Genomic DNA, 26,485 nt, shown 5'->3' with positions numbered 1-26,485 from the left:
ACCAAACACAACATGTTTTGATGCAGCCATCTCAAAGTTAGCATTTACCGCGAGGTTATAATGCACTTAAGAGTATATGGTATGGTTGTATCACAGAACAGCCATAAGGAAGTATTTTCGAAAGATGCAGAGGGGCTCAGCTCATGCTTGGGCACCCTCTCATATAAAACCAAGCACTCTGCCTTCAGGATTGTCAAGGCCTGCCATAGGAGTGGCTTATAGGTTTATATGTGTCTGTATATAGGTGTGGATATAGGTAGCCTATACCACGGTAAGGGGTGCAAGCACACCCTTACCCAGGCGGCAGTAGCAGACCTGTGGTGCCATTTTGGGGTGCTTCCCAGGGGTGGCATAATATATGCTGCAGCCCCTGGTAGGCCTCTGAGGTACCTATGCCCTAGGTACATAGTATACCATATACTAGGGGCTTATAAGGCACTACAGAATCAATTTGATAAGTACCTAATGTACATGGAAACCATTTTAGAGAGGAAGCAGCTAGGCTGTGGTCCAGATTAGCAGGGCCACAGCCAGACTAAGGTCGAAAAACAGTGAAACACCAGCAAAAAGTGGGGGTACCCATGTGAAGCAGATCCTACTCTCCTACAGTGACTCTTCTTACCACTGCCACAGTGTCCTCAGTCTTCATTTTGCAAGGACTGAGGAGCCCGGGGTTTAAAATACTACTGCACATGTAGGTAACCTCTTCCCAATCACTGATCTAGGGTTCTCAGTCTGCATTTTGCCAGGTCTGGGGAGCCCTTGGTTTAACATTAAAATTATACATGTAGGTAACCCCTCCCCCACCACAGCCCCATTGACCTTAGTCTTCAATATGCAAGGTGTGAGTAGACAGGGTTTAAGATAAATATTATGCATGTAGGTTTCCCTTCCCCACCACCATCCCAGTGTCTTCATTATGCAAGGTGTGAGGAGTCCAGGGTTTTTGATAAATATTTGACATGTGGGTACCCCTCTCCCAACACCACCAAGTGAACTTAGTCTTCATTATACAAGGTGTGAGAAGCCCAGGGTTTAATATAAATATTACACATGTCAGTAAACCTTCCCCTACCACCACCGCAGTGTTTGCAGTCTTCATTAGGGAAGGTGTGAGGAGTACAGCATTTAAGTTAAATATTACAACTGTAGGTAGGTCCTAGCCCACCACCACCCCAGTGATCTCAGTCTCATTATGGAATGTGTGAGGAGCTCAGAGTTTAAGGTAAATATTACAAATGTATGTAACTCCTCTCCCATCACCACCCCAGTGATCTCAGTCCTCATTATGCAAGTTGGGAGGACCCCAGGGTTTAAGGTCAATATGAAACATGTATGTAATCCTTCCCCCACCACCGCCAAAGTTGTTTCAGTCTTTATTATGCAAGGTGTGAGGACCCAAGGGTTTAAGATCAATATTCCACATGCAGTAACCCTTACCACCACTGCCATAGTGTTCCCAGTGTTGATTCTGCAAGGAGTGAGGAACCCAGGATTTAAGATAATTATTACACATGTAGGTAACCTCTCCCCAATCACTGATCTAGTTTTCTCAGTCTTCATTATGACAGGTGTGAGGAGCACATGGTTTAACATTAAAATTACAAGTTTAGGTAATCCCTCCCCCACCATTGCACCAGCGTTCTCAGTCTTAACTATGCAAGGTGTAAGGAGCCCAGGGTATAAGATAAATATTGCATATGTACGTAACCCCTCTCCCACCACCACCCCAGAGTTTTCAGTCTTCATTATGCAAGTTGTGATGAGCCCAGAGCTTTTGGTAAATATTTTACATGTATTTAACCCCTTTCACACCACTGCCCCGGTGTTTTCAGACTTTACTAGTTAAGGTGTGAGGAGCCCAAGGTTTAAGGTAAACATTTGTTTCTTTATCAATTTTGCTCATATACAGTTATAACAGTCCAACGTAATGAAACATACAAGGCATGTCCATCACAGCTTAGTACAATATTATTCCAGATTATATAATATACCAGTTGTTCATCCACCTAGCACACATTTCAACTCATTTATATATTACAAATTTCTGCCCAATTTTTTCATTTGTCCGACATAGTATCTCTCATTCACAGAAAGTAAGTAAGTCGCCAGAGGGGCCCATAAGTCATTAGGCCTGGATGACATAGGGAGCTCTTCAGCATAGCATGCCAACTGGTCTCTGCAAAAATCATTTTCCTTGCCCTGGCACCTTTTAACTATCCCAACAATTAGCCATATTCCTCTTAGCTAGTAGCAAAGCAATAAGAACCAATCGCCTTGTCTGTGGTTGCAAGTGTCCAGCTAGCCCTAGTAGGCACATTTGTGGTGTGCATTCCACTGCCTCCAAAACCATTTCAGAGAGGGACTTTCAGGCACATGCATCAAGAAAAGCGAATATTAAGGAATCGCAATTAAGGACTGTCAAAAACCTATGCCTGTAGGAATCACTATTAAAATAGCGATTCCTCAACATTCCTTAATTGCATCTCGCAAATTGCGAGTCGCAATTAAGGAATAGCTTCCCATTCATTCCTATGGGCCTACAGGCAATTCAAGGGTGCAAAGGTGTCAAATTGACACCCTGTTGCACCCCTGAAATTGTGATGTGCACCCATGTTGTGCACACACATGCCCCAAGGGCATGTGTGTGTTTAACAGAAACCCTTGCCTTGCCTGTAGCGGGTACTCGGGCCTCCCACACAAGTGAGGCACCATTTTAATCGGAAGACCTGGGGGAACGCTGGGTGGTGGGAAATTTTTGTGAGCCCGGTGATGCCACAACTTTCCAGCACAATAAAATGTGTGAAGAAAGTGATTTTTTCAGCAATAATTGAGGTTTGCAGGGGATTCTAGGTAAGGAAAAGATGGAGGATCCACGCAAGCCATACCTCCCTGGAAGCCCCCAGGTGTCTAGTTTTCAGAAATGTGTGGGTTTGGTAGGTTTCCCTAGATGGCCGCCAAGCACAGGGCCAAAAAACCAGGTAACCACCTTGCAAACCCAGGTGGTTTTGAGATAGTCAATTTTATGTCACCTCACTACATTTTGGGCCCTTGCCTGTCACGGGTACTTGGGCCTCCACACAAGTGAGGCACTATTTTTATCAGGAGACCTGGGGGAATGCTGGGTGGTGGGAAATTTGTGTAAGCCCTGTGATGCCACAACTTTCCCATACAAAAAAGTGTGAAAAAGTGATTTTTTCAGCTAAAATTGAGGTTTGCAGGGGATTCTGGGTAGGGAAACGTTGGGTGATCCATGCAAGCTATACCTCCCTGGAAGCCCCCGGGTGTGTAGTTTTCAGAAATGTGTGGGTTTGGTAGGTTTCCATAGGTGCTGGCAGAGCTAGGGTTCACAAACTACAGCTAGGCACTTTGCCAAAAAAGGGTCATTTTTCACAGCGAAATTGAGGTGTGACCACATTGCGTTTTGCGCCGTTTCCTGTCGCGGGCATTAGGCCAACCCACACAAGTGAGGTACCATTTTTCTCGTAAGACTATGGTTAACGCAAGGTGGGTGGAAATTTGTGGATCCACGCAGATTCCAGAACTTTCCACCACAGAAATGTGGGGAAAATGGGTTTTTTTGACAATTTTTTAGGTTTGCAAGGGATTCTGGGTAACAGAACCTGGTGGGAGGCAATCAAGTCACCCCATCCTGGATCACCCTTGGATTCTAGTTTTCAAAAATGTATAGGTTTGCTAGGTTTCCCTAGGTGCCGGCAGAGCTAGGGTTAAAAAACAACAGCAAGCCACTTTGCCAAAAAAGTGTCATTTTTCACTGCGAAATTGAGGTTGTGACCACGTTGCGTTTTGCGCCGTTTCCTGTCGCGGGCACTAGGCCGACCCACACAAGTAAGGTACCATTTTTCTTGGAAGACTTTGGGGAACGTGGGGTGGGTGGAAATTTGTGGATCCACGCAGATCCCAGAACTTTCCACCACAGAAATGTGGGGAAAATGAGTTTTTTTGGACAATTGTTTAGGTTTGCAAGGGATTCTGGATAGCAGAACCTGGTGGGAGGCAGCTAAGTCACCCCATACTGGATTCCCCTTGGTGTCTAGTTTTAAAAAATGTATAGGTTTGCTAGGTTTCCCTAGGTGCCGGCAGAGCTAAGGTTCTCAAACTACAGCTAGGCACTTGGCCAAAAAAGGGTCATGTTTCCCTGCATAATTGAGGTGTGACCAAGTTGCGTTTTGCACTGTTTCCTGTCGCGGGCACTAGGCCGACCCGCACAAGTGAGGTACCATTTTTTTAAAAGAATTTGGGGAATGCGGGGTGGGTGGAAATTTGTGGGTCCACGCAGATTCCAGAACTTTCCACCACAGAAATGTGGGGAAAACGTGGTTTGTTTGATAATTTTTTAGGTTTGCAAGGTATTCTGGGTAACAGACCCTGGTGGGAGGCAGTCAAGTCACCCCATCCTGGATTCCTATAGGTGTCTAGTTTAAAAAATGTATGCTAGGTTTCCCAAGGTGCCGGCAGAGCTCGGGTTAAAAAACTACAGCTAGGCACTTTGCCAAAGAAGGGTAATTTTTCACTGCGAAATTGACGTGTGACCACGTTGCGTTTTGCGCCGTTTCCTGTCGCGGGCACTAGGCCGACCTGCACAAGTGAGGTACCATTTTTCTCGTAAGACTTTGGGGAATGTGAGGTGGGTGGAAATTTGTGGATCCACGCAGATTCCAGAACTTTCCACCACAGAAATGTGAGAAAAATTTGGTTTTTTTGACAATTGTTTAGGTTTGCAAGGGATTCTGGTAACAGACTCTGGTGGGAGGCAGTCAAGTCACCCCATCCTGGATTCCCCTGGATGTCTAGTTTTCAAAAATGTATAGGTTTGCTAGGTTTCCCTAGGTGCTGGCAGAGCAAAGGTTAAAAAAATACAGTTAGGCACGTTGCCAAAAAAGGGTCATGTTTCCCTGCGAAATTGAGGTGTGACGACGTTGCGTTTTGCACCGTTTCCTGTACCGGGCACTAGGCCGACCCACACAAGTGAGGTGCCATTTTTCTCGCAAGACTTTGAGGAATGCGGGGTGGGTGGAAATTAGTGGATCCACGCAGATTCCAGAACTTTCCACCACAGAAATGTGGGCAAAATGTGTTTTTTTTCACAATTGTTTAGGTTTGCAAGGGATTGTGGGTTACAGAACGTGGTGGGAGGCAGCTAAGTCACCCCATCCTGGATTCCCCTGGGTGTCTAGTTTTAAAAAATGTATAGGTTTGCTTGGTTTCCCTAGGTCCCGGCAGAGCTAAGGTTAAAAAACTACAGCTAGGCACTTTGCCAAAAAAGGGTCATGTTTCCCTGCGAAATTGATGTGTGACGAATTTGCGTTTTGCACCGTTTCCTGTCGTGGGCACTAGGCCGACCCACACAAGTGAGGTACCATTTTTCTCTGAAGACTTTGAGGAATGCGGGGTGGGTTGAAATTAGGGGTGGGCGGATTTTGCGGAATTAACTTTCGCAAATTATCGCGAAAATGTTTAAAATTATCGCAAACAAGCGGAAATATCGCGAAGATGCGGAAGTTTTTTTCCCGCATGTTCGCGAGATTTTCTGCATGGTTGCGGGTCGCCAACTTACCCATGTGGTTGCTTGTGGGCGCGGCCATCTTGTTTTGAGTTGTCTCGCGGTGCATGATCGCGAGAAGGAAGACGTGATCGCGCGACGCATGACGTCACTGCGGGCGCGAACTGTCGCGAGACAGCGCAAATGGCTAAAAACAATACAACATCTCATGGAGAACGCGACCGGATCAAGAAAACTTGTCGGCGAACGCAGGGATTTAGGTAAGGTGATCGCGCGCGCGCCAGAATGTATTATTTTACAGCGCGAGCAAGAAACAAATTATCGCCAAGCTGCGGAAACCGGAAATTTTGACATTTTCGCGCTCTCCGCGGAACGCGAAAATGTCAAATTATCGCAATTTACGCGAACGGAACGACATTTTCGCCCAGGCCTAGTTGAAATTAGTGGATCCACGCAGATTCCAGAACTTTCCACCACAGAAATGTGGGAAAAATGTGTTTTTTTTCACAATTTGTTTAGGTTTGCAAGGGATTGTGGGTAACAGAACATGGTGAGAGGCAGCTAAGTCACCCCATCCTGGATTCCCCTGGGTGTCTAGTTTTCAAAAATGTATAGGTTTGCTAGGTTTCCCAACGTGCCAGCAGAGCTAGGGTTCAAAAACTACAGCTAGGCACTTTGGCAAAAAAGGGTCATTTTTCACAGCAAAATTGAGGTGTGACCACGTTGCGTTTTGCGCTGTTTCCTGTCGCGGGCACTAGGCCGACCTGCACAAGTGAGGTACCATTTTTCTCGTAAGACTTTGGGGAACGCGAGGTGGGTGGAAATTTGTGGATCCACGCAGATTCCAGAACTTTCCACCACAGAAATGTGGGAAAAATTAGTTTTTTTTGACAATTGTTTAGGTTTGCAAGGGATTCTGGTAACAGTCTCTGGTGGGAGGCAGTCAAGTCACCCCATCATGGATTCCCCTTGGTGTCTAGTTTTCAAAAATGTATAGGTTTGCTAGGTTTCTCTAGGTGCCGGCAGAGCAAGGGTTCAAAAACTACAGCTAGGCACTTTCCCAAAAAAGGCTCATTTTTCACTGCGAAATTAAAGTGTGACCACGTTGCGTTTTGCGCCATTTCCTGTCGCGGGCACTAGGCCGACCCACACAAGTGAGGTACCATTTTTCTCGGAAGACTTTGGGGAACGTGGCGTGGGTGGAAAATTGTGGATCCACGCAGATTCCAGAACTTTCCACCACAGAAATGTGGGGAAAAGGTGTTTTTTTGACAATTTTTCGGTTTGCAAGGGATTCTGGGTAACAAAACCTGGTAGGAGGCAGTCAAGTCTCCCCATCCTGGATTCCCCTCGGTGTCTAGTTTTCAAAAATGTATAGGTTTGCTAGGTTTCCCTAGGTGCCGGCAGAGTTAAGGTTAAAAAACGACAGCTAGGCACTTTGCCAAAAAAGGGTCATGTTTCCCTGCGAAATTGAGGTGTGACGACGTTACGTTTTGCATCGTTTCCTGTCGCGGGCACTAGGCCAACCCGCACAAGTGAGGTACCATTTTTCTCGTAAGACTTTGGGGAATGCGGGGTTGGTGGAAATTTGTTGATCCACGCAGATTCCAGAACTTTCCACCACAGAAATGCAGGGAAAATGTATTTTTTAAAATCATTTTTTAGGTTTGTAAGGGATTCTGGATACCAGACCATGGTGGGAGGCAGTCAAGTCACCCCATCCTGGATTCCCCTGGATGTCTAGTTTTCAAAAATGTATAGGTTTGCTAGGTTTCCCTAGGTCCCGGCAGACCTATGGTTCAAAAACGACAGCTAGGCAATTTGTCAAAAAAGGGTCATTTTTCACTGCGAAATTGAGGTGTGACCATGTCGCGTTTTGCGCTGTTTCCTGTCGTGGGCACTAGGCCGACCAACACAAGTGAAGTACCATTTTTCTCGCAAGACTTTGGGGAACGCGGGGTGGGTGGAAATAGTGGATCCACACTGATTCCAGAACTTTCAACCACAGAAATGTGGGAAAATGTGATTTTTTCACAATTTTTTAGGTTTGCAAGGGATTCTGGGTAACAGAACCAGTTGGGAGGCAGTCAAGTCATCACATCCTTGATTCCCCTGGGAGTCCAGTTTTCAAAAATGTATAGGTTCGATAGGTTTCCCTAGGTGCCGGCAGAGCTAGGGTTCAAAAACTACAGCTAGGCAATTTGCCAAAAAAGGGTCATTTTTCACTGCGAAATTGAGGTGTGACCATGTTGCGTTTTGCGCTGTTTTCTGTCGTGGGCACTAGGCCGACCCACACAAGTGCGGTACCATTTTTCTCGGAAGACCTTGGGAACGCGGGGCGGGTGGAAATTTGTTGATCCACGCAGATTACAGTACTTTCCACCACACAAATGTGGGGAAAATTTGTTTTTTTGACAATTATTTGGTTTGCAAGGGATTCTGGGTAACAGAACCTGTGGGAGGCAGTCAAGTCATCCCATCCTGGATTCCCCTGGGTGTCTAGTTTTGAAAAATGTATAGGTGTGCTAGGTTTCCATAGGTGCCGGCAGAGCTAGTGTTCAAAAACTGCAGCTAGACACTTTTCAAAAAAAGGGTAAATTTTCATTGTGAAAATGTGGTGTGTTCATGTTGGGTATTGAGCCATTTCCTGTCATGGGCACTATGCCTACCCACACAAGTGAGGTACCATTTTTATCGGGAGGCTTAGGGTAATTCAGATTTGTAAAGCAACTGTAATTACCTATTGATTTTTGATGCATTTCTGCCTTCCAAATGAAAGACATTGTGTAAAAGAAAAGTCATTTTGAAAAATGACCGATAATTCTCATGCTAGTATGAGTATTCCCAATTTCGAAAATGTGCAAATATGTACTGTTTCTAAACTCTATAATTTGTTTCCATTTCAGAAATACATAGGTGTCTTTCATACCGATTTTTCCATGTATACATTTTCCCAAAATAATTGCTATATACCCAGAACATAATAAAAAACAATTGAAAATTGCTGCTCAGTTTTTGACTCTGGGTTCCTCGGGTTCTTGGTGAACCTACAACTCCTATATATCCCCTCAACCAGGAAGGTCCAGCGGATGTAACGGTATGTATATTGCTTTCAAACCGATGTCATAATTAGAAGAAGTTACAGGTGAAAACATTGACACAAAGGGCTGTTTTTTTCAACTAATTTTCAATGTTTCCTTTATTTAACTGTTAGTTTCTATAAAGAAACCTTGATGGATCTCCACAAATGACCCCTTGCTGAATTCAGAATGTTGTCTACTTTTCCTAAATGTATAGTTTTCCAGGATCCATTATTGCTTTCACACCCATTTCTGCCATTAACTGTAAGGAGGTTGAAAGCACAAAAAATAGCAAAAATAGGCTATGTCCCAGAAAAATGCCAAAACTGTGTAACAAATGTTGGTTTTCTGACAAAAGTCTGTCATTCCCTAAAAGCTGGGGAAGTGGTGATTTCAGCCCCACAAACGCACAGACCATTTTTCCAATTTTTCACAAAAAAAACTACATTTTGCTGTATTTTGGCTAATTTCTGGGACCCTTCTGGGGGAATCCACAAACCCTGGGTACCTTTAGAATACCCATGATGTTGGAAGAAAAGGACGCAAATTTGGCATGGATATCTTATGTGGTCAAAAAGTTACAGGGGCCTAAGCGCACACTACCCCAAATAGCCCTAAAAAGGCTTAGCACAGGGGGGGGGAAAGGCCTAGCAGTGAAGGGGTTAAGGTAAACATAACACATGTAGGTAGCCCTACAACGCCACCGGCCTATTTTTCTCAGTCTTCATTGGGGAAGGTGTGAGGAGCAAATGGTTTTAGGTAAATATTACACATGTAGGTAGCCCCTACCCCACCACCGCCCCAGTGTTCTCAGTCTTCATTAGGGAAGGTGTGAGGAGCAAATGGTTTAAGGTAAGTAATATAAACGTAGGTAACCCCTCTCCCTCCACAACCCAGCGTCATCAGTCTTCATTTATGTTAGAAATGGGGGTCACTAGTTGGCACAGGTATGCACTTGCGACAAGCAGGGACTCTCAATTCTAAGTCAGGATAAGGGGATCACCCTTTCAAATAACCCCTGCTCACCCTTTAGGTAGTGTGGCGCAAGCAGTCAAGACTATTCTCAGGGCGTCATAGGTTAAGCATTTGTGAACACATACAGCAATACAATGACACACCACAAATGGACACCAGTCAAGGTTGTATCAAAAATAGGTTTCTTTATATAAGGCTTAGCACAAGACCAGAACAACGTTTCAAATGACCACAGTATTATTTCAAAGTTCAATGTTCTTGTAGAAAGGCTTAAAATACAAAAATAGGCTTCTTTCACTCAATTCTTCTTTTCAGGCTTTGTACGGTTCGTACCTGAGTGTGCGACTCGTCCGCATTAAAAACAAGGAAAGTACGAGTCAAACAATCTGTGCGGACTTCGGGGTCCGTGACGCGCATGCTGCGGTGCGATCAGAACCAAGTACCTTAAGTTCGTGGGGTCTGCGACGGACAGTGCGGGACAAGTTGATGGGTCCGGGTCGCAGTTCGGCAGCGTATTCGGTCTGGTCGGGTCGCGGCGTCGGTACGCGGTGTTGGTACGGGACCTTCAGGGATACGTGCGGATGGCCGGATCAGCTTGCAGAGTCCGTGGCGTTCGAGCCGTACCTTCGGTGCGGATGGGCGGCGACACTTCTCGGCGCCGTACAGCGTACGGGGAGGATCAGCGTACTGCGGCTTCTCGGCTCTGAGTACGGCACGGTGCAGTACGTTAGCAGCGTACGGACCGTACCTGCGGGTCGATGGAGCTTGGGTCCGGCGTACAGGGTTCGGCAGCCAGGGATGTACGTCTCGAATCGGCGGGGAAGGTTAGGTGCAATGCGGCCGGGAGGGATACGGCACGTACTAACGCTTTTGGATCAGCGTAGACGCACGGTGCCGGGCAGCAAAGACACAGCTTCACGGCGGATGGGGTACGAGGCGTACTGGGGCCAAATCCAGCGGGAAACAAGCACAGATCGTCCAGGCAACTCAATTTTGGAAGGCAGATGAGTCCACTGGTCCTGGGACTCAGTTCAGGGGGCAAGCTCTTCTTCCAAGCCCTTGGAGATAATTGAAAAACAAAGTACAAAGTCTATTTCAGCCTTTTCCTCTCCTTTCTCAGCAAGGCACCAACTGCAGGCCAGTCCCCCAGGTCAGGGAAAGTTACTCCTCCTTCAGCTTCTTCCAGGTCCTTCAAGTCAGGCAGAGTTTCTTCGTGGTTCAATCAGGATCTGCTTTCTCTGGGGGAAATTAGAATAAAGCGCTCTCCAGGCGCTATGTGGAGGACCAGCACGAAGTCATTGATAGATCCAGGAACAGAAACAAAAGGTCCCACAAAGTCCATCACGCATCCAGGGGCTGGGCAGGGCCCAGGGAGGCAAGCCTTCCGTTTGGCCCCAGCAGCAGCACGCCCCTGGTTGTTTCAAGTTAAGCACAAGAACAAGAATATTTTCATGGGGTCACAGCCCCTCTTTTATACACAGAATCCTTTGTCTCCAAAGGTGCAGGGGAGGGGCGAACCAGATGCAACTGGTTCCTGAGCACTTTGTTTTGCTCAGCCCCTCTCCCTATTCACAGAGCAGGCCAGGGTCATCAGCCGCACCACAGGGGGCGGAGTCAGCATTGTGTGGGGAAAGCCCAGCCCTATTCTCAGAACAGGCCAGGGTCATCAGTCGCACCACAGGGGGCGGAGCCAGCATTGTGTGGGGAAAGCCCAGCCCTATTCAGGTCCTAGGTGTACTACTCCCACTCATCAACTTGCAGAGCTCTCCACCCACCACTGGGGCAGACCCACCCTGACTCCTGGAGCCAGGCACACCAGCCAATCACACGCCAGACAGTCACTGCACATTTATGCCAGTGTCTAGAAGTGGCGCTTCTATACTAGCTACAGTAACGCCGCACACATCATTGCGCAGCATTCACTCTCACGAGTTTGCACATATCAAACTCGACCCTGCACTCCCCACGCATCAGGAACTAGCACGGTCACTCAGATCCCCCATGCATTCCTATGGGAGGGCAGGTCAGTCTCATTCAACCACACAGAGCGCACGCGCTTTCCAATGGGACACAGTGTGAAAGCGCCTAGAGGCCTAAAACCAATAGTACAACACAGGAAAAAGGCTAGGATACTGCAAAAAGTTCTTGGGGTAAACTTGCCAGAAGGGCCAAGTCCAACACCCCCCCTTCCAGCCAAAACGCAGGGCAGACCAATCACCACCGTGATGGTCTTCCCTGCTTGGGGCGATAGAACACAGACGCAGGCCCGCACTGCAGGGACACTCTCCGGTTCTACGCCATTCTCAATCAACGTGGATCCATCTGAAAAAACATCCCAAAAAACTCAGGCCCAACTAGGCTACCCCACTGGTACTACCTAGTTGTCCACGGCCAGGACCAGGCCCTAGGCCACCCAGATACCACTGGTCCTTGCCAAACCCAGAGTGGGGGGTAGTAACCCCTGGCATACAAGCCATTCTCCACTCTCCCTCTCAGTGAAGTTCCCAACTACCACTGATCCTTCAACCTAGGGTCCGCACCCTCAGGCTGACCAGAGGTCACGGGCAAGAATGCCCCACCCTACCTCTACTTCTGGGGTTCCGCACCCTCCCAGGGAAGCACCAACCAGAACACAACTCTCCCACCAGTTCAGGACCTCTCTCCACCAACTGGTCTACCACCTGGGATCCACGGGGGTCAGAGGCGAGGACTCCCTCCCTCTGCACCCCCTTCCACTGTAGAGCAGGGTCTCTTCTCCCAAGATGAGCCTCCCCTGCCCTCAGGACTACAGCTGCCCTTACGTCCAGATCCGGAAACACCGACTACTGTTCAAAGTTCAAAGTTCATTTATTTGTTTCGAGGGTTAAAAACCATCATGAAAATACATAATAATCATAATGTAATCACAAAAAGAACATTCACAAAAAGAACATTCTGAGCAACGTCACAATTGTTAAAAAGTAGACAGAGAGAAAGTTTATCCAAATAAAAAAGTTAAGTTTTTGTAAAAGATAAAAACCTGTGAGCAACAGTGAAACAAGACCCCGTATTATAATAATGTTTCCCGTACCTCCCTAACCCACCCTTCATCATTCCCTTGTGTTTCTCAATTTAAAAGCAATTTTGAGGAAACTTATAACAGCGAATAAGGTTCGCGTTTCAGCGGCTCTTTGCAAGAACAATAAGGCAGGTTTAGCATGGATAATATTTGAGACCTTTAAGACATCTACTAAAAATCTTTGGCGCGGTGTTTTATAAAAAGGACACAATAATACAAAATGAAGGGTGTCCTGCGGAGACCTATTGTCGCAGCCGCAGGCACCCTTCTGCTCAATTGTTTGAGTAAAACCTGATGGATAAGCTAAAATATGATGCAACGAATTGAGCCTAAAACGAGTCATTAAAAACCTCTCGTGGTGACTGTACAATAAAAAGAGGTATGGTTCCATGCCAGCTTGATTAGAGACAAGGGAGTGGGCAACTGCCGAGGATTTAGCTAAATCCAACTCCTTCCTCCTGCCATTGAATTTGTCCAACAATGAGCTTTGAACATAGTGTCTGGAGTATATGTCCACCCTGGAGGGGTCCTGGAATAGCATTTGTTCATCAATATCCCCCAGAGTGTCTTTAACATATTTCAGCCATGGGATTTGAAGACATTTCTCTTTCAACAAACAATCCTGGATGATCTGTCTGGATAGTCCTGCATTTGGATTTGTCCAAATTTTGAGCCAGGCCAGTATAGGTCTCAGTCTGATAATGTCAGCAATATATGTGATTCCCAGCTCTTCATGAGTAATTGCTGCAGTGATGCTCGGCGGAAGTTTTAACAGTTTTTTTAAAAATTTGTCTTCCTCACTTTGAATTAGTTGTGCCTCTCTGCAGCCCCACACTTCTGCTCCATAGATGGTCTTGGAAATACTAACTGATCTATACAAAGTCAACACCTGTTCTGGTGACCAACGACCCATTCGACGTGCAAAGCTCAGTATTGCCCCATTAGCAGACACTAGTCTCCTTGCCCTCTCCTCCATCAGTGGGACAAAGTTTAACTTATCATCAAATAGAAGGCCCAGGTATGGGAATGTTTTAACAGTGTCCAGGACCTGATCCCCCAGTTTGAATACAAATTTCTTTCGTGGTTTCTTCCCCGCTATCATAATGAATGATTTTTTCATGTTGACGGAGAGATCCAAATTCCTCATGAAATCCGCGAAACCCTTGATTAAAAGTTGCAGACCAACAGCTGTTCGGGCTAGGAGCACCGCGTCATCGGCATACAAAAGCACTGGCAGATGACGCGTGCCCACCTTAGGACAATCAGTTCCCAGTGCAACGAGGTCATTCTCCAGGCCATTTATGTAGAGGGAGAACAAGAATGGCGCCAGGATACACCCCTGTCTCACCCCGCCCGAGCACGGGAAGGGATCTGTGCTCACCCCCCCCGCACTGTAGCGGACCTTGGCAGTGGTGTTCCAATGTAGCTCCCTTAAAATGTTAATGAGATCCGGGTCAATGCCTAGGTGAGACATAAGTATCCAGAGTTTGGCTCTGTTGACATTGTCAAAAGCTGCTGCTAAGTCCATAAACCCCATATACATGGTGCCTTCAGACGTCTTGGTATACTTAGCAGTGATCAGGTATAGGTTAAGGCATTGGTCGGTGGTTGACCTGCCTGTTCTAAACCCATACTGGGTGTCCACCAGGGTGTTATTGGTGTCAGTCCAATCTATTAGTCGATTGAGGAGTGCCCTTCCTAATACCTTGGCGGAGACGTCAATGAGCGAGATTGGTCGATAACACTGCGGGCTGTCCCTACAGCCTTTTTTGTAAATAGGGACAATCACCGCAGTGGACCATGATCTCGGCAGACCCGTTTTAATTGCTGCATTCAAAACTCTTGTTACCATTGGAACCCATAGCTCAGTGTTGCTAAGAAAAAGATCCGGGGGGGTCCCGTCCGGGCCCGGGGCTTTGTTGCGTGTTAGGCCTAAAATTGCTTTGCGAACTTCATCCAAAGATAGTTCAAATTTATCTGCCCTTGGTCCTCTCCATATTCCATCACCAGTGTCCCTCTCCTGTTGGTTATACAGGGATTTGAAATGAGCAATCCAGTCTTCTGGTAAGATGTTAGAGCTGATGACTGGAGAGTTTGAGTCGTGGAAGCAAGGTCTATTCATAATTTTCCAGAACTGGGCATAGTCTTTATTCTCACCAGCCTCCCTAAGGTCTGCCCATACTTCTTTTTGAAGGGTCCCTTTCCTGATCTTTAATTGATTTTTGTAGTTTTTTCTGCAGCGAGCAATTTCTGCCTTGTCCCTTGGGGTTTTTTTCAGGCTCAGTTTTAGATCTCTTAGCGCTTTGGAACAGATAGAATCAAACCATCTTGGCGAAGATGACTGCATTGCGGGCTTCTTGGTTGTTAGGAGTCTCTCGATTATTTTGGTCAAGTTCTCAAACGCCTCTACTACTCCTTTGTCCTCTGAGGTGTGTTCTAAACAGGTCTCTATGTGGACTTTCCCTTCATCCATTAGTTTGACATAAAATTCCTGGGGGTTGATCACTGACCACCTTAAGCGTCTTCCTTGGTCTACTGGTTGAATTTCAGATTGATGAATCAACCCTGGGTCTTTTTTTGTTAAATCATTCCCTTTGAGTTCTATTATAATGGGATTATGATCACTGTGGGGGCTCCACTCTGTCCAGGTATTTAGGATCTGATCTCTTGCGCTAGTTGAGATCATTATGTAATCTATTATAGACCCCCCCCTCTGCCCTTAAATGTTGGTGTTAGGGATTCACCTACATTGAGAGCAGCTAAGTCCATGACATGAGTGAGGGCAAAGTCTTCTAATAACTTCATCAGAGTTGTTCCCTCTTTGCAATGAGAAAAGTGGGGGCCCTTTTCTAACGGGCAAGCTGACAAGTCAGGGGTTGGAGGGAATAATTTGGGGCATAAATGACAATTAAAATCACCCATTAACAGAACAGTTGGTTCTGGCCCCTTCGTCCTTTGCTCTAGTTCCTCATTTAGTCTGCTATCCAGCTCCGCTAATATTGGAAATTTCCCTTCCACTGGGCCGGAGTTATAAAAGTTTACTAACAGTAGACTCTCCGCCTTGTGGAGAAGTCTAACTGTTTGTATGTTGTCTGAGGAACAATCTGGGTAAGACCATGTACCTTTCAGGTCTAAGTCCACATAGACTACTAGGCCTCCTTTTGCCCTACCCGAGTTTGTTCCTTGTGCGGGTCTGAAAAAACACTTGTAGCCCTCCAATTGACATGGGCCTGAATCCTTTGCCCAAGTTTCTTGGAGTGCTATGACATGGAAGGATTTTATAAATTCTACCCATTCCTTACTTTTAAATTTAACTTCCAACCCTGCAATATTCCAAGAGAGGATGGTCAAACCCTCCATCTTGTCCTTGCCTTTTGTTGTGGGAGTCAAAGTAAAACTGTCCTCCCCAGCTATAGGTAGATCAAAATTGGATGAATTGGTTCCCCTCTGCCTCCGTGGTGAGTCCAATCTCCCAGATTGGGTACTTTCCTCAGTCCCACCTGTGCCCCATAAGTCTAAGCCAGAGCAACCACTGGTAGCCAGGCTTACTACGCTAGTGATTTCTGTGGGTGTGAGTCAATCAATATCTTCTAATGATTGAAATGGGGCAAATCTATTTGTCCATTGTGCGCGATCTCTGGGGGGATAGGGCTGTTCAGGGCGGCTTGCTAGTCTTGTATCCAAAGAGCAAGGGGCACCCCCACGCGGCACAATATGGGTAGAGATATAGGGGAATAAACAGCCAAGCAAAAAAAACACACAAGAAACTCTACCCCTATGCTTGAAAAGTACTAAGTATCATAGATTTTACCCCCAAAGGGTATGGCACTCAAGGAAAAGAAAAAGGATATTGTGACGAAATAACAGAAAATGGAAAAAGAACAATACAAGTGCAATACAATGCAAAAACGATCACAATGGATAGAAAAAAGTTTCCTTTTTATTTAGAAACATATTAGTATGGGCATTCGATGACTTGCTTATGTATTTTTATAAAAAATCAATAACACATAAGACATACTGGAAAGTTATTCAAAAAACAGAAATATAATACAAAAATAAGCCACAAAAAACAGGTTCCCAGGCAGGGGGGGAAAGAAAGAAAATATGGAGAAGGGGAACGATTTTCAATCAAAAAACAAACACTCAACTTCAAACAGCTCGCATTCATACATCATTCCAAAAATCATTCAACATAGGCCAAACAGCCTTTCGAGGGCCCATTCCCAAAGGGGTGATCACAAAGAAATCTAGCAATAGGTCAAGATGGTAACAGTGAGCTAGAAATCAAGCTATATGGAGAGTTTCAGGGGCGGGAATGGCAGGCCCAAAGAAAAACGCCGACGCGCGTTTCGGTGAAACCACTCCTAACCAGGAGCACCACCTTCCTCAGGGCGTAGCAGACAGACCCCCACATACAGGCTGGGACCTATAAGGATAAGAAAAAATAATAAAAAAATAGAAATAAAGAAAAACACTATAAAAATAGAATAATACATTTTTGAATAAACAGACAAATCCACAAACTGAGTGCCATAGTCCCTAAGGAGGAAACACATTACTGTTCGAGTATAACTTCTCTATTATATTTTAGAAAACAATGATACGGCTTGCTAGTCTTGGTCTGTGTGGGCGCTGCGCTCTAACCCGCGTCCACCCTCCCTCGTCACCCCCATAATTATTATTATTCCTGGATCTAGGGTAAAAATACCCGAGTGGGACTAGTGTCCGTGAAGTGTGCAACTATGCAATCACCTCTAATGTCTTTATTCCTTCCCCCAATCCAGCTTGCCCTTCTTACACTTGCTATCTCTCCTCTCTCCCCCATGCTTAAGGGTCTATGGATGTTCAGCCACTTGGAGATTTTAGTGAGCAGTTGATAATGGGTTTCTCTCTCATTAGGCCTAATTTCCGGGACCCCTGCAAAAATAACTACAAAAGGACACTCCTCGGGGGGGAGATCTATGTGTGGAGCGTTGTTGTTATAAAAGGGATCAGGGTCTGTATAACAATTATTATAATTCCCTTCCCTCTGGGTACAATCGTCCTGTCTCCATTGCATTAAAGGTTGAGGGATCGGTTTCTCTCTTTGTGTATTACTTGCACCTTGATTGTATCTTCCTCTGGGCTTATCGTTAGTACCCCCTTTAGGGTTTTGGGCAATTTTGGGGGCCTCATGAACCTGGACTATTTCTTGATGGGAGTGACTGACACAATTGTTATTTTGTGCTCTCTTTGAGTCTGCCTTATCATTTGTGGTTTCCTCAGTTGAATGGGGTGGAGCAAGTGGAGTTTTTGTAAGTGTGTGCTCTAGGGCTTTAGATAGTTTGGTGAGCTCACACATTATTTTATCCACCTTACTTATAATAGGCTTTAATTGTGTCGTGATGAAAGATTCTAGCTGTATTTTCAAATCCAAAACTACCGTGTCAATCCACCCTGGTGGTGCGGATTCTACTTGAGAGTCATTTGCTGCTATTGTGTGCTCTTGGGTGCATGATAGAGAATTGTCTCTTGGTAGTTCTTTCCGCTGTCTCTGATGTCCCTTAATTCTCCCCAGTCGATTCCTTTTTTTCCTACTGGGCATGTCATTAAGCTCAGAGGTTTCTAAGCCTGCGGTTTGTGCACAGTGGACGTCTTCTATATCATTGGTTGTTTGGGATACACTGCCCTGAGTATTTGGGCTATCTACTATTACGACATCTCTGTAGGGTGTTTGAATGATGGCGTTAAGGTTAGGAGAGGAGGATAAACTCCTTTCCATGCGTTCAATTTCGCCAGTCACTTTCTTTAGCATTAAGTCGATTGCAGTTGGTTTCTTCCCATTTGCAGGGGCGCCCTCCTTCGTAGTTTCCCCCCGAGTTGGTTTAGGGGTGGGTTTTTTGTTTGATTTATTCCCAGCAGAGCGAGTGTTGGGATGAGTGGACATAATTCCCCTGATGTCAAGGGTAAAACTGCTGTTTTTCAAAGAGATTCAGTACCCTGTCCGACTTCCCTGCGCAAACAGGTAGTACAATACCTGGGACTATTCACCAATGCAAGCGCTGGGACCAAGGGGGGATGCCCGTCCCGTCCCTCGTCGTCCCCGGCTCCGCCCGGCGACGCCCGCGCGCGTCCCGCGACGCGGGGGGAACCTCTGCTGAAGTAGCGCCTCCGGGCGCGCTTTCCGGCGGATGTGGGCGGGTCACTGGAGGGCTGCTGGGGACTGTAGTCCTCCTCCACAGCGGCCTCGGTGTAGTGGGAGGCGGCGAGGGAGACTACCTTCGACTCTCTGTCCCCCAGCCCAGGAGCCAGGTAAGAACTGTTGCGTGGCGCTGTGTTTGTTGCTCAGGCTACGATCCCCGACTACTGGCTCCCCAACCGAGGGATGTACCCTTTGGTCAGATGCCTGGCGAACCAGGACTTAACGAGGGTGACACATGACTAATGGGTCGTGTGACAGTCTGCCTGGCGCTGATCTCACAACCTCCTGTCCATCTGACAGTGTGTGCAGACCCCCCAGGACAGAAGTGGCGACACCACGGTCACTCAGTGGCGACTCAGCCCTCCCGGCTGGTCCCTGACCCACTGGTTCCCACTGGGGAATCCCTCCCCCTCTCACTCCTCCCTCTGGACTTCCGCACCCTCCCAACTGGAGCGGTACCGCCAGACACCAGGACTACTGGAGCTCTGATTACAGACACTCCACGTCCTTTAGACACTGGGAGATCCTCCTCAAATGACCTATTGGTACAGCCTAGGCCCCTGACCTGATGTTCCCTAAAGAAACCATCCAGGCCCTGAGACTGGGTTTCGGGCACCTGGAGAAACGCAGTCCCACCCACTCCTTCTCCGCAGAGACAGGACGTGAGCCCCTACACCGAGACCTAGCTGGGCTACTCTGAACCTCTTCCACCACGCTGGGCTGGAAGACACCTCAGCCACTCCTTGTGGAATCACTCCCCAATGCAAGCTCCCTATCCCAGAGAACTCACACCCACTCAACCAGCAAGTTCCTTATTTCAGAGAACTCACACCAAAGTATTCAGCAAGCTCCTTATTTCAGAAAACTCACACCATTCATCCACACCCACACACCCCCCAGACTAGTAAGACAGTTTCTACCGCCCCTGATTTCTCAACCTGACCACCACGTGACACAGGTACCATTACTCTGGGAACTGGGAATGGGACGTTCACATTCATCTAGCGCATTACACATTCATCCCCACCCCTCCCAAGACTGGTAAGACAGTTTCTACCGCCCCTGATTTCTCAACCTGACCACCACGTGACACAGGTACCATTACCCTGGGAACTGGGAATGGGAATACATGCACTGGACACACATCTGCTGCCACCACTGGATCCCACCCTTACTGGTGAATCCAGAAACACATTTCCACAGAAATGACACTTAAAACAAACTTAGAACAATAATCCCTTTCCTTTTGAAGCTTTGCCATCTCCACTTCATGTGCTCTTGCATCACTCCTGTCGGCCATCTCCTCTGGCGACAGGCCTCTGCCAGGCTCAGAAGCACCTTCTGGGGGTATCACCTCCAGCACTTTCTCTGGGAACTTGGATTCGTACCAGGCCCTCAGCGCCTTGGTAAACTGCTCCTTGTTTTTCAATCCAGTTTGGTTAATTCTGTACTTGGAGAGGTATCCTTTCAAGACTTCACTTGTGCACCTCAGCAGTGCCCTCTCCTCCCAATCTATGTCATCAACCCCAGAGAATATAGAGGACGCCCCGCCTCCATTGACTGAGCTAGGCATGGTTTCTTAAAGTGGAGATTCTTCAGCAAAAACAAAAATCAATACTGTGTGGCTGCGTTATCGGTCTGAACTCACTACGTGGTGTTCACTCAATTACTGTACATGAATCACAAATGCAAATTCAAATCCTCACGGCTGACCACCAATGTGAGAATTGGGAGTCTCTAGTTGGCACAGGTATGCACTTGCGACAAGCAGGGACTCTCAATTCTAAGTCAGGATAAGGGGATCACCCTTTCAAATAACCCCTGCTCACTCTTTAGGTAGTGTGGCGCAAGCAGTCAAGACTATTCTCAGGGCGTCATAGGTTAAGCATTTGTGAACACATACAGCAATACAATGACACACTAAAAATGGACACCAGTCAAGGTTGTATCAAAAATAGGTTTCTTTATATAAGGCTTAGCACAAGACCAGAACAACGTTTCAAATGACCACAGTATTATTTCAAAGTTCAAAGTTCTTGTAGAAAGGCTTAAAATACAAAAATAGGCTTCTTTTACTCAATTCTGCTTCTTTTCAGGCTTTGTACGGTTCGTACCTGGGTGTGCGACTCGTCCGCATTAAAAACAAGGAAAGTACGAGTCAAATAATCGGTGCGGACTCCGGGGTCCGTGACGCGCATGCTGCGGTGCGATCAGAACCAAGTACCTTAAGTTCGTGGGGTCCGCGATGGACAGTGCGGGACAAGTTGATGGGTCCGGGTCACAGTTCGGCAGCGTATTCGGTCTGGTCGGGTCGCTGCGTCGGTACGCGGCGTTGGTACGGGACCTTCAGGGATACATGCAGATGGCCCGGATCAGCTTGCAGAGTCCGTGGCGTTCGGCGTTTGAGCCGTACCTTCGGTGCTGATGGGCGGCGACACTTCCCGGCGCCGTACAGCGTACGGGGAGGATCAGCGTACTGCGGCTTCTCGGCTCTGAGTACGGCACGGTGCAGTACGTTAGCAGCGTACGGACCATACCTGCGGGTCGATGGAGCTTGGGTCCGGCGTACAGGGTTCGGCAGCCAGGGATGTACGTCTCGAATCGGCGGGGAAGGTTAGGTGCAATGCGGCCGGGAGGGATACGGCACGTACTAACGCTTTTGGATCAGCGTAGATGCACGTTGCCGGGCAGCAAAGACACAGCTTCACGGCGGATGGGGTACGAGGCGTACTGGGGCCAAATCCAGCGGGAAACAAGCACAGATCGTCCAGGCAACTACATTTTGGAAGGCAGATGAGTCCAATGGTCCTGGGACTCAGTTCAGGGGGCAAGCTCTTCTTCCTAGCCCTTGGAGATAATTGAAAAACAAAGTACAAAGTCTATTTCAGCCTTTTCCTCTCCTTTCTCAGCAAGGCACCAACTGCAGGCCAGTCCCCCAGGTCAGGTAAAGTTACTCCTCCTTCAGCTTCTTCCAGGTCCTTCTAGTCAGGCAGAGTTTCTTCGTGGTTCAATCAGGATCTGCTCTCTCTGGGGGAAATTAGAATAAAGCGCTCTCCAGGCACTATGTGGAGGACCAGCACAAAGTCATTGATAGATCTAGGAACAGAAAGAAAAGGTCCCACAAAGTCCATCAGGCATCCAGGGGCTGGGCAGGGCCCAGGGAGGCAAGCCTTCCCCTTGGCCCCAGCAGCAGCACGCCCCTGGTTGTTTCAAGTTAAGCACAAGAACAAGAAAATTTTCATGGGGTCACAGCCCCTCTTTTATACACAGAATCCTTTGTCTCCAAAGGTGCAGGGGAGGGGCGAACCAGATGCAACTGGTTCCTGAGCACTTTGTTTTGCTCAGCCCCTCTCCCTATTCACAGAGCAGGCCAGGGTCATCAGCCGCACCACAGGGGGCGGAGTCAGCATTGTGTGGGGAAAGCCCAGCCTATTCTAAGAACAGGCCAGGGTCATCAGTCGCACCACAGGGGGCGGAGCCAGCATTGTGTGGGGAAAGCCCAGCCCTATTCAGGTCCTAGGTGTACTCCTCCCAATCATCAACTTGCAGAGCTCTCCACCCACCACTGGGGCAGACCCACCCTGACTCCTGGAGCCAGGCACACCAGCCAATCACACGCCAGACAGTCACTGCACATTTATACCAGTGTCTAGAAGTGGCGCTTCTATACTAGCTACAGTAACGTCGCACACATCATTGCGCAGCATTCACTCTCACGAGTTTGCACATATCAAACTCGACCCTGCACTCCCCACGCATCAGGAACTAGCACGGTCACTCAGATCCCCCATGCATTCCTATGGGAGGGCAGGTCAGTCTCATTCAACCACACAGAGTGCACGCGCTTTCCACTGGGACACAGTGTGAAAGAGCCTAGAGGCCTAAAACCACTAGTACAACACACAAAAAAGGCTAGGATACTGCAAAAAGTTCTTGGGGTAAACTTGCCAGAAGGGCCAAGTCCAACACACCCCCCTTCCAGCCAAAACGCAGGGCAGACCAATCACCACCGTGATGGTCTTCCCTGCTTGGGGCGATAGAACACAGACGCAGGCCCGCACTGCAGGGACACTCTCCGGTTCTACGCCATTCTCAATCAACGTGGTTCCATCTGAAAAAACATCCCAAAAAACTCAGGCACAACTAGGCTACCCCACTGGTACTACCTAGTTGTCCACGGCCAGGACCAGGCCCTAGGCCACCCAGATACCACTGGTCCTTGCCAAACCCAGAGTGGGGGGTAGTAACCCCTGGCATACAAGCCATTCTCCACTCTCCCTCTCAGTGAAGTTCCCAACTACCCATGATCCTTCAACCTAGGGTCCGCACCCTCAGGCTGACCAGAGGTCACGGGCAAGAATGCCCCACCCTACCTCTACTTCTGGGGTTCCGCACCCTCCCAGGGAAGCACCCACCAGAACACAACTCTCCCACCAGTTCAGGACCTCTCTCCACCAACTGGTCTACCACCTGGAATCCACGGGGGTCAGAGGCGAGGACTCCCTCCCTCTGCACCCCCTTCCACTGTAGAGCAGGGTCTCTTCTCCCAAGATGAGCCTCCCCTGCCCTCAGGACTACAGCTGCCCTTACGTCCAGATCCGGAAACACCGACTACTGGCTCCCCAACCGAGGGACGTACCCTTTGGTCAGATGCCTGGCGAACCAGGACTTAACGAGGGTGACACATGACTAATGGGTCGTGTGACAGTCTGCCTGGCGCTGATCTCACAACCTCCTGTCCATCTGACAGTGCGTGCAGATCCCCCAGGACAGAAGTGGCGACACCACGGTCACTCAGTGGCGACTCAGCCCTCCCGACTGGTCCCTGACCTACTGGTTCCCACTGGGGAATCCCTCCCCCTCTCACCCCTCCCTCTGGACTTCCGCACCCTCCCAACTGGAGCGGTACCGCCAGACACCAGGACTACTGGAGCTCTGATTACAGACACTCCACGTCCTCTAGACACTGGGAGATCCTCCTCAAATGACCTATTGGTACAGCCTAGGCCCCTGACCTGATGTTCCCTAAAGAAACCATCCAGGCCCTGAGACTGGGTTTCGGGCACCTGGAGAAACGCAGTCCCACCCACTCCTTCTCCGCAGAGACAGGACGTGAGCCCCTACACCGAGACCTAGCTGGGCTACTCTGAACCTCTTCCACCACGCTGGGCTGGAAGACACCTCAGCCACTCCTTTTGGAATCACTCCCCAATGCAAGCTCCCTATCCCAGAGAACTCACACCCACTCAACCAGCAAGCTCCTTATTTCAGAGAACTCACACCAAAGTATTCAGCAAGCTCCTTATTTCAGAGAACTCACACCATTCATCCACACCCACACACCCCCCAGACTAGTAAGACAGTTTCTACCGCCCCTGATTTCTCAACCTGACCACCACGTGACACAGGTACCATTACTCTGGGAACTGGGAATGGGACGTTCACATTCATCCAGCGCATTACACATTCATCCCCACCCCTCCCAACACTGGTAAGACAGTTTCTACCGCCCCTGATTTCTCAACCTGACCACCACGTGACACAGGTACCATTACCCCGGGAACTGGGAATGGGAATACATGCACTGGACACACATCTGCTGCCACCACTGGATCCCACCCTTACTGGTGAATCCAGAAACACATTTCCACAGAAATGACACTTAAAACAAACGTAGAACAATAATCCCTTTCCATTTGAAGCTTTGCCATTTCCACTTCATGTGCTCTTGCAGCACTCCTGTCGGCCATCTCCTCTGGCGACAGGCCTCTGCCAGGCTCAGAAGCACCTTCTGGGGGTATCACCTCCAGCACATTCTCTGGGAACTTGGATTCGTACCAGGCCCTCAGCGCCTTGGTAAACTGCTCCTTGTTTTTCAATCCAGTTTGGTTAATTCTGTACTTGGAGAGGTATCCTTTCAAGACTTCACTTGTGCACCTCAGCAGTGCCCTCTCCTCCCAATCTATGTCATCAACCCCAGAGAATATAGAGGACGCCCCGCCTCCATTGACTGAGCTAGGCATGGTTTCTTAAAGTGGAGATTCTTCAGCAAAAACAAAAATCAATACTGTGTGGCTGCGTTATCGGTCTGAACTCACTACGTGGTGTTCACTCAATTACTGTACATGAATCACAAATGCAAATTCAAATCCTCACGGCTGACCACCAATGTTAGACTTGGGAGTCTCTAGTTGGCACAGGTATGCACTTGCGACAAGCAGGGACTCTCAATTCTAAGTCAGGATAGGGGGATCACCCTTTCAAATAACCCCTGCTCACTCTTTAGGTAGTGTGGCGCAAGCAGTCAAGACTATTCTCAGGGTGTCATAGGTTAAGCATTTGTGAACACATACAGCAATACAATGACACAGCACAAATGGACACCAGTCAAGGTTGTATCAAAAATAGGTTTCTTTAAATAAGGCTTAGCACAAGACCAGAACAACGTTTCAAATGACCACAGTATTATTTCAAAGTTCAATGTTCTTGTAGAAAGGCTTAAAATACAAAAATAGGCTTCTTTTACTCAATTCTGCTTCTTTTCAGGCTTTGTACGGTTCGTACCTGGGTGTGCGACTCGTCCGCATTAAAAACAAGGAAAGTACGAGTCAAACAATCAGTGCGGTCTCCGGGGTACGTGACGCGCATGCTGCGGTGCGAACAGAACCAAGTAACTTAAGTTCGTGGGGTCCGCGACGGACAGTGCGGGACAAGTTGATGGGTCTGGGTCATAGTTCGGCAGCGTATTCGGTCTGGTCGGGTCGCGGCGTCGGTACGCGGCATTGTTACGGGACCTTCAGGTATACGTGCGGATGGCCCGGATCAGATTGCAGAGTCCGTGGCGTTCGGCGTTCGAGCCGTACCTTCGGTGCAGATGGGCGGCGACACTTCTCGGCGCCGTACAGCGTACGGGGAGGATCAGCGTACTGCGGCTTCTCGGCTCTGAGTACGGCACGGTGCAGTACGTTAGCAGCGTACGGACCGTACCTGTGGGTCGATGGAGCTTGGGTCCGGCATACAGGGTTCGTCAGCCAGGGATGTACGTCTTGAATCGGCGGGGAAGGTTAGGTGCAATGCGGCCGGGAGGGATACGGCGCGTACTAACGCTTTTGGATCAGCGTAGACGCACGGTGCCGGGCAGCAAAGACACGGCTTCGCGGCGGATGGGGTACGAGGCGTACTGGGGCCAAATCCAGCGGGAAACAAGCACAGATTGTCCAGGCAACTACATTTTGGAAGGCAGATGAGTCCAATAGTCCTGGGACTCAGTTCAGGGGGCAAGCTCTTCTTCCTAGCCCTTGGAGATAATTGAAAAACAAAGTACAAAGTCTCTTTCAGCCTTTTCCTCTCCTTTCTCAGCAAGGCACCAACTGCAGGCCAATCCCCTAGGTCAGGGAAAGTTACTCCTCCTTCAGCTTCTTCCAGGTCCTTCTAGTCAGGCAGAGTTTCTTCGTGGTTCAATCAGGATCTGCTCTCTCTGGGGGAAATTAGAATAAAGCGCTCTCCAGGCGCTATGTGGAGGACCAGCACAAAGTCATTGATAGATCCAGGAACAGAAACAAAAGGTCCCACAAAGTCCATCAGGCATCCAGGGGCTGGGCAGGGCCCAGGGAGGAAAGCCTTCCCCTATGCCCCAGCATCAGCACGCCCCTGGTTGTTTCAAG

At 48.2% G+C, this 26,485-nt stretch overlaps 1 protein-coding gene across 1 annotated transcript in view; it reads left to right on the top strand.

Moving 5' to 3' along the window:
• LOC146859554 (CD5 antigen-like) overlaps positions 1 to 26,485 on the top strand; it is a 534,324-nt gene that overhangs the window by 202,749 nt on the left and 305,090 nt on the right. The window lies entirely within an intron of this gene.

The sequence above is a fragment of the Triturus cristatus genome, chromosome 3_2 (genome assembly GCF_964204655.1).
Source record: "Triturus cristatus chromosome 3_2, aTriCri1.1, whole genome shotgun sequence".
NCBI classification, from domain to species: domain Eukaryota; kingdom Metazoa; phylum Chordata; class Amphibia; order Caudata; family Salamandridae; genus Triturus; species Triturus cristatus.
This window is presented reverse-complemented; position numbering and strand designations above follow the sequence as displayed.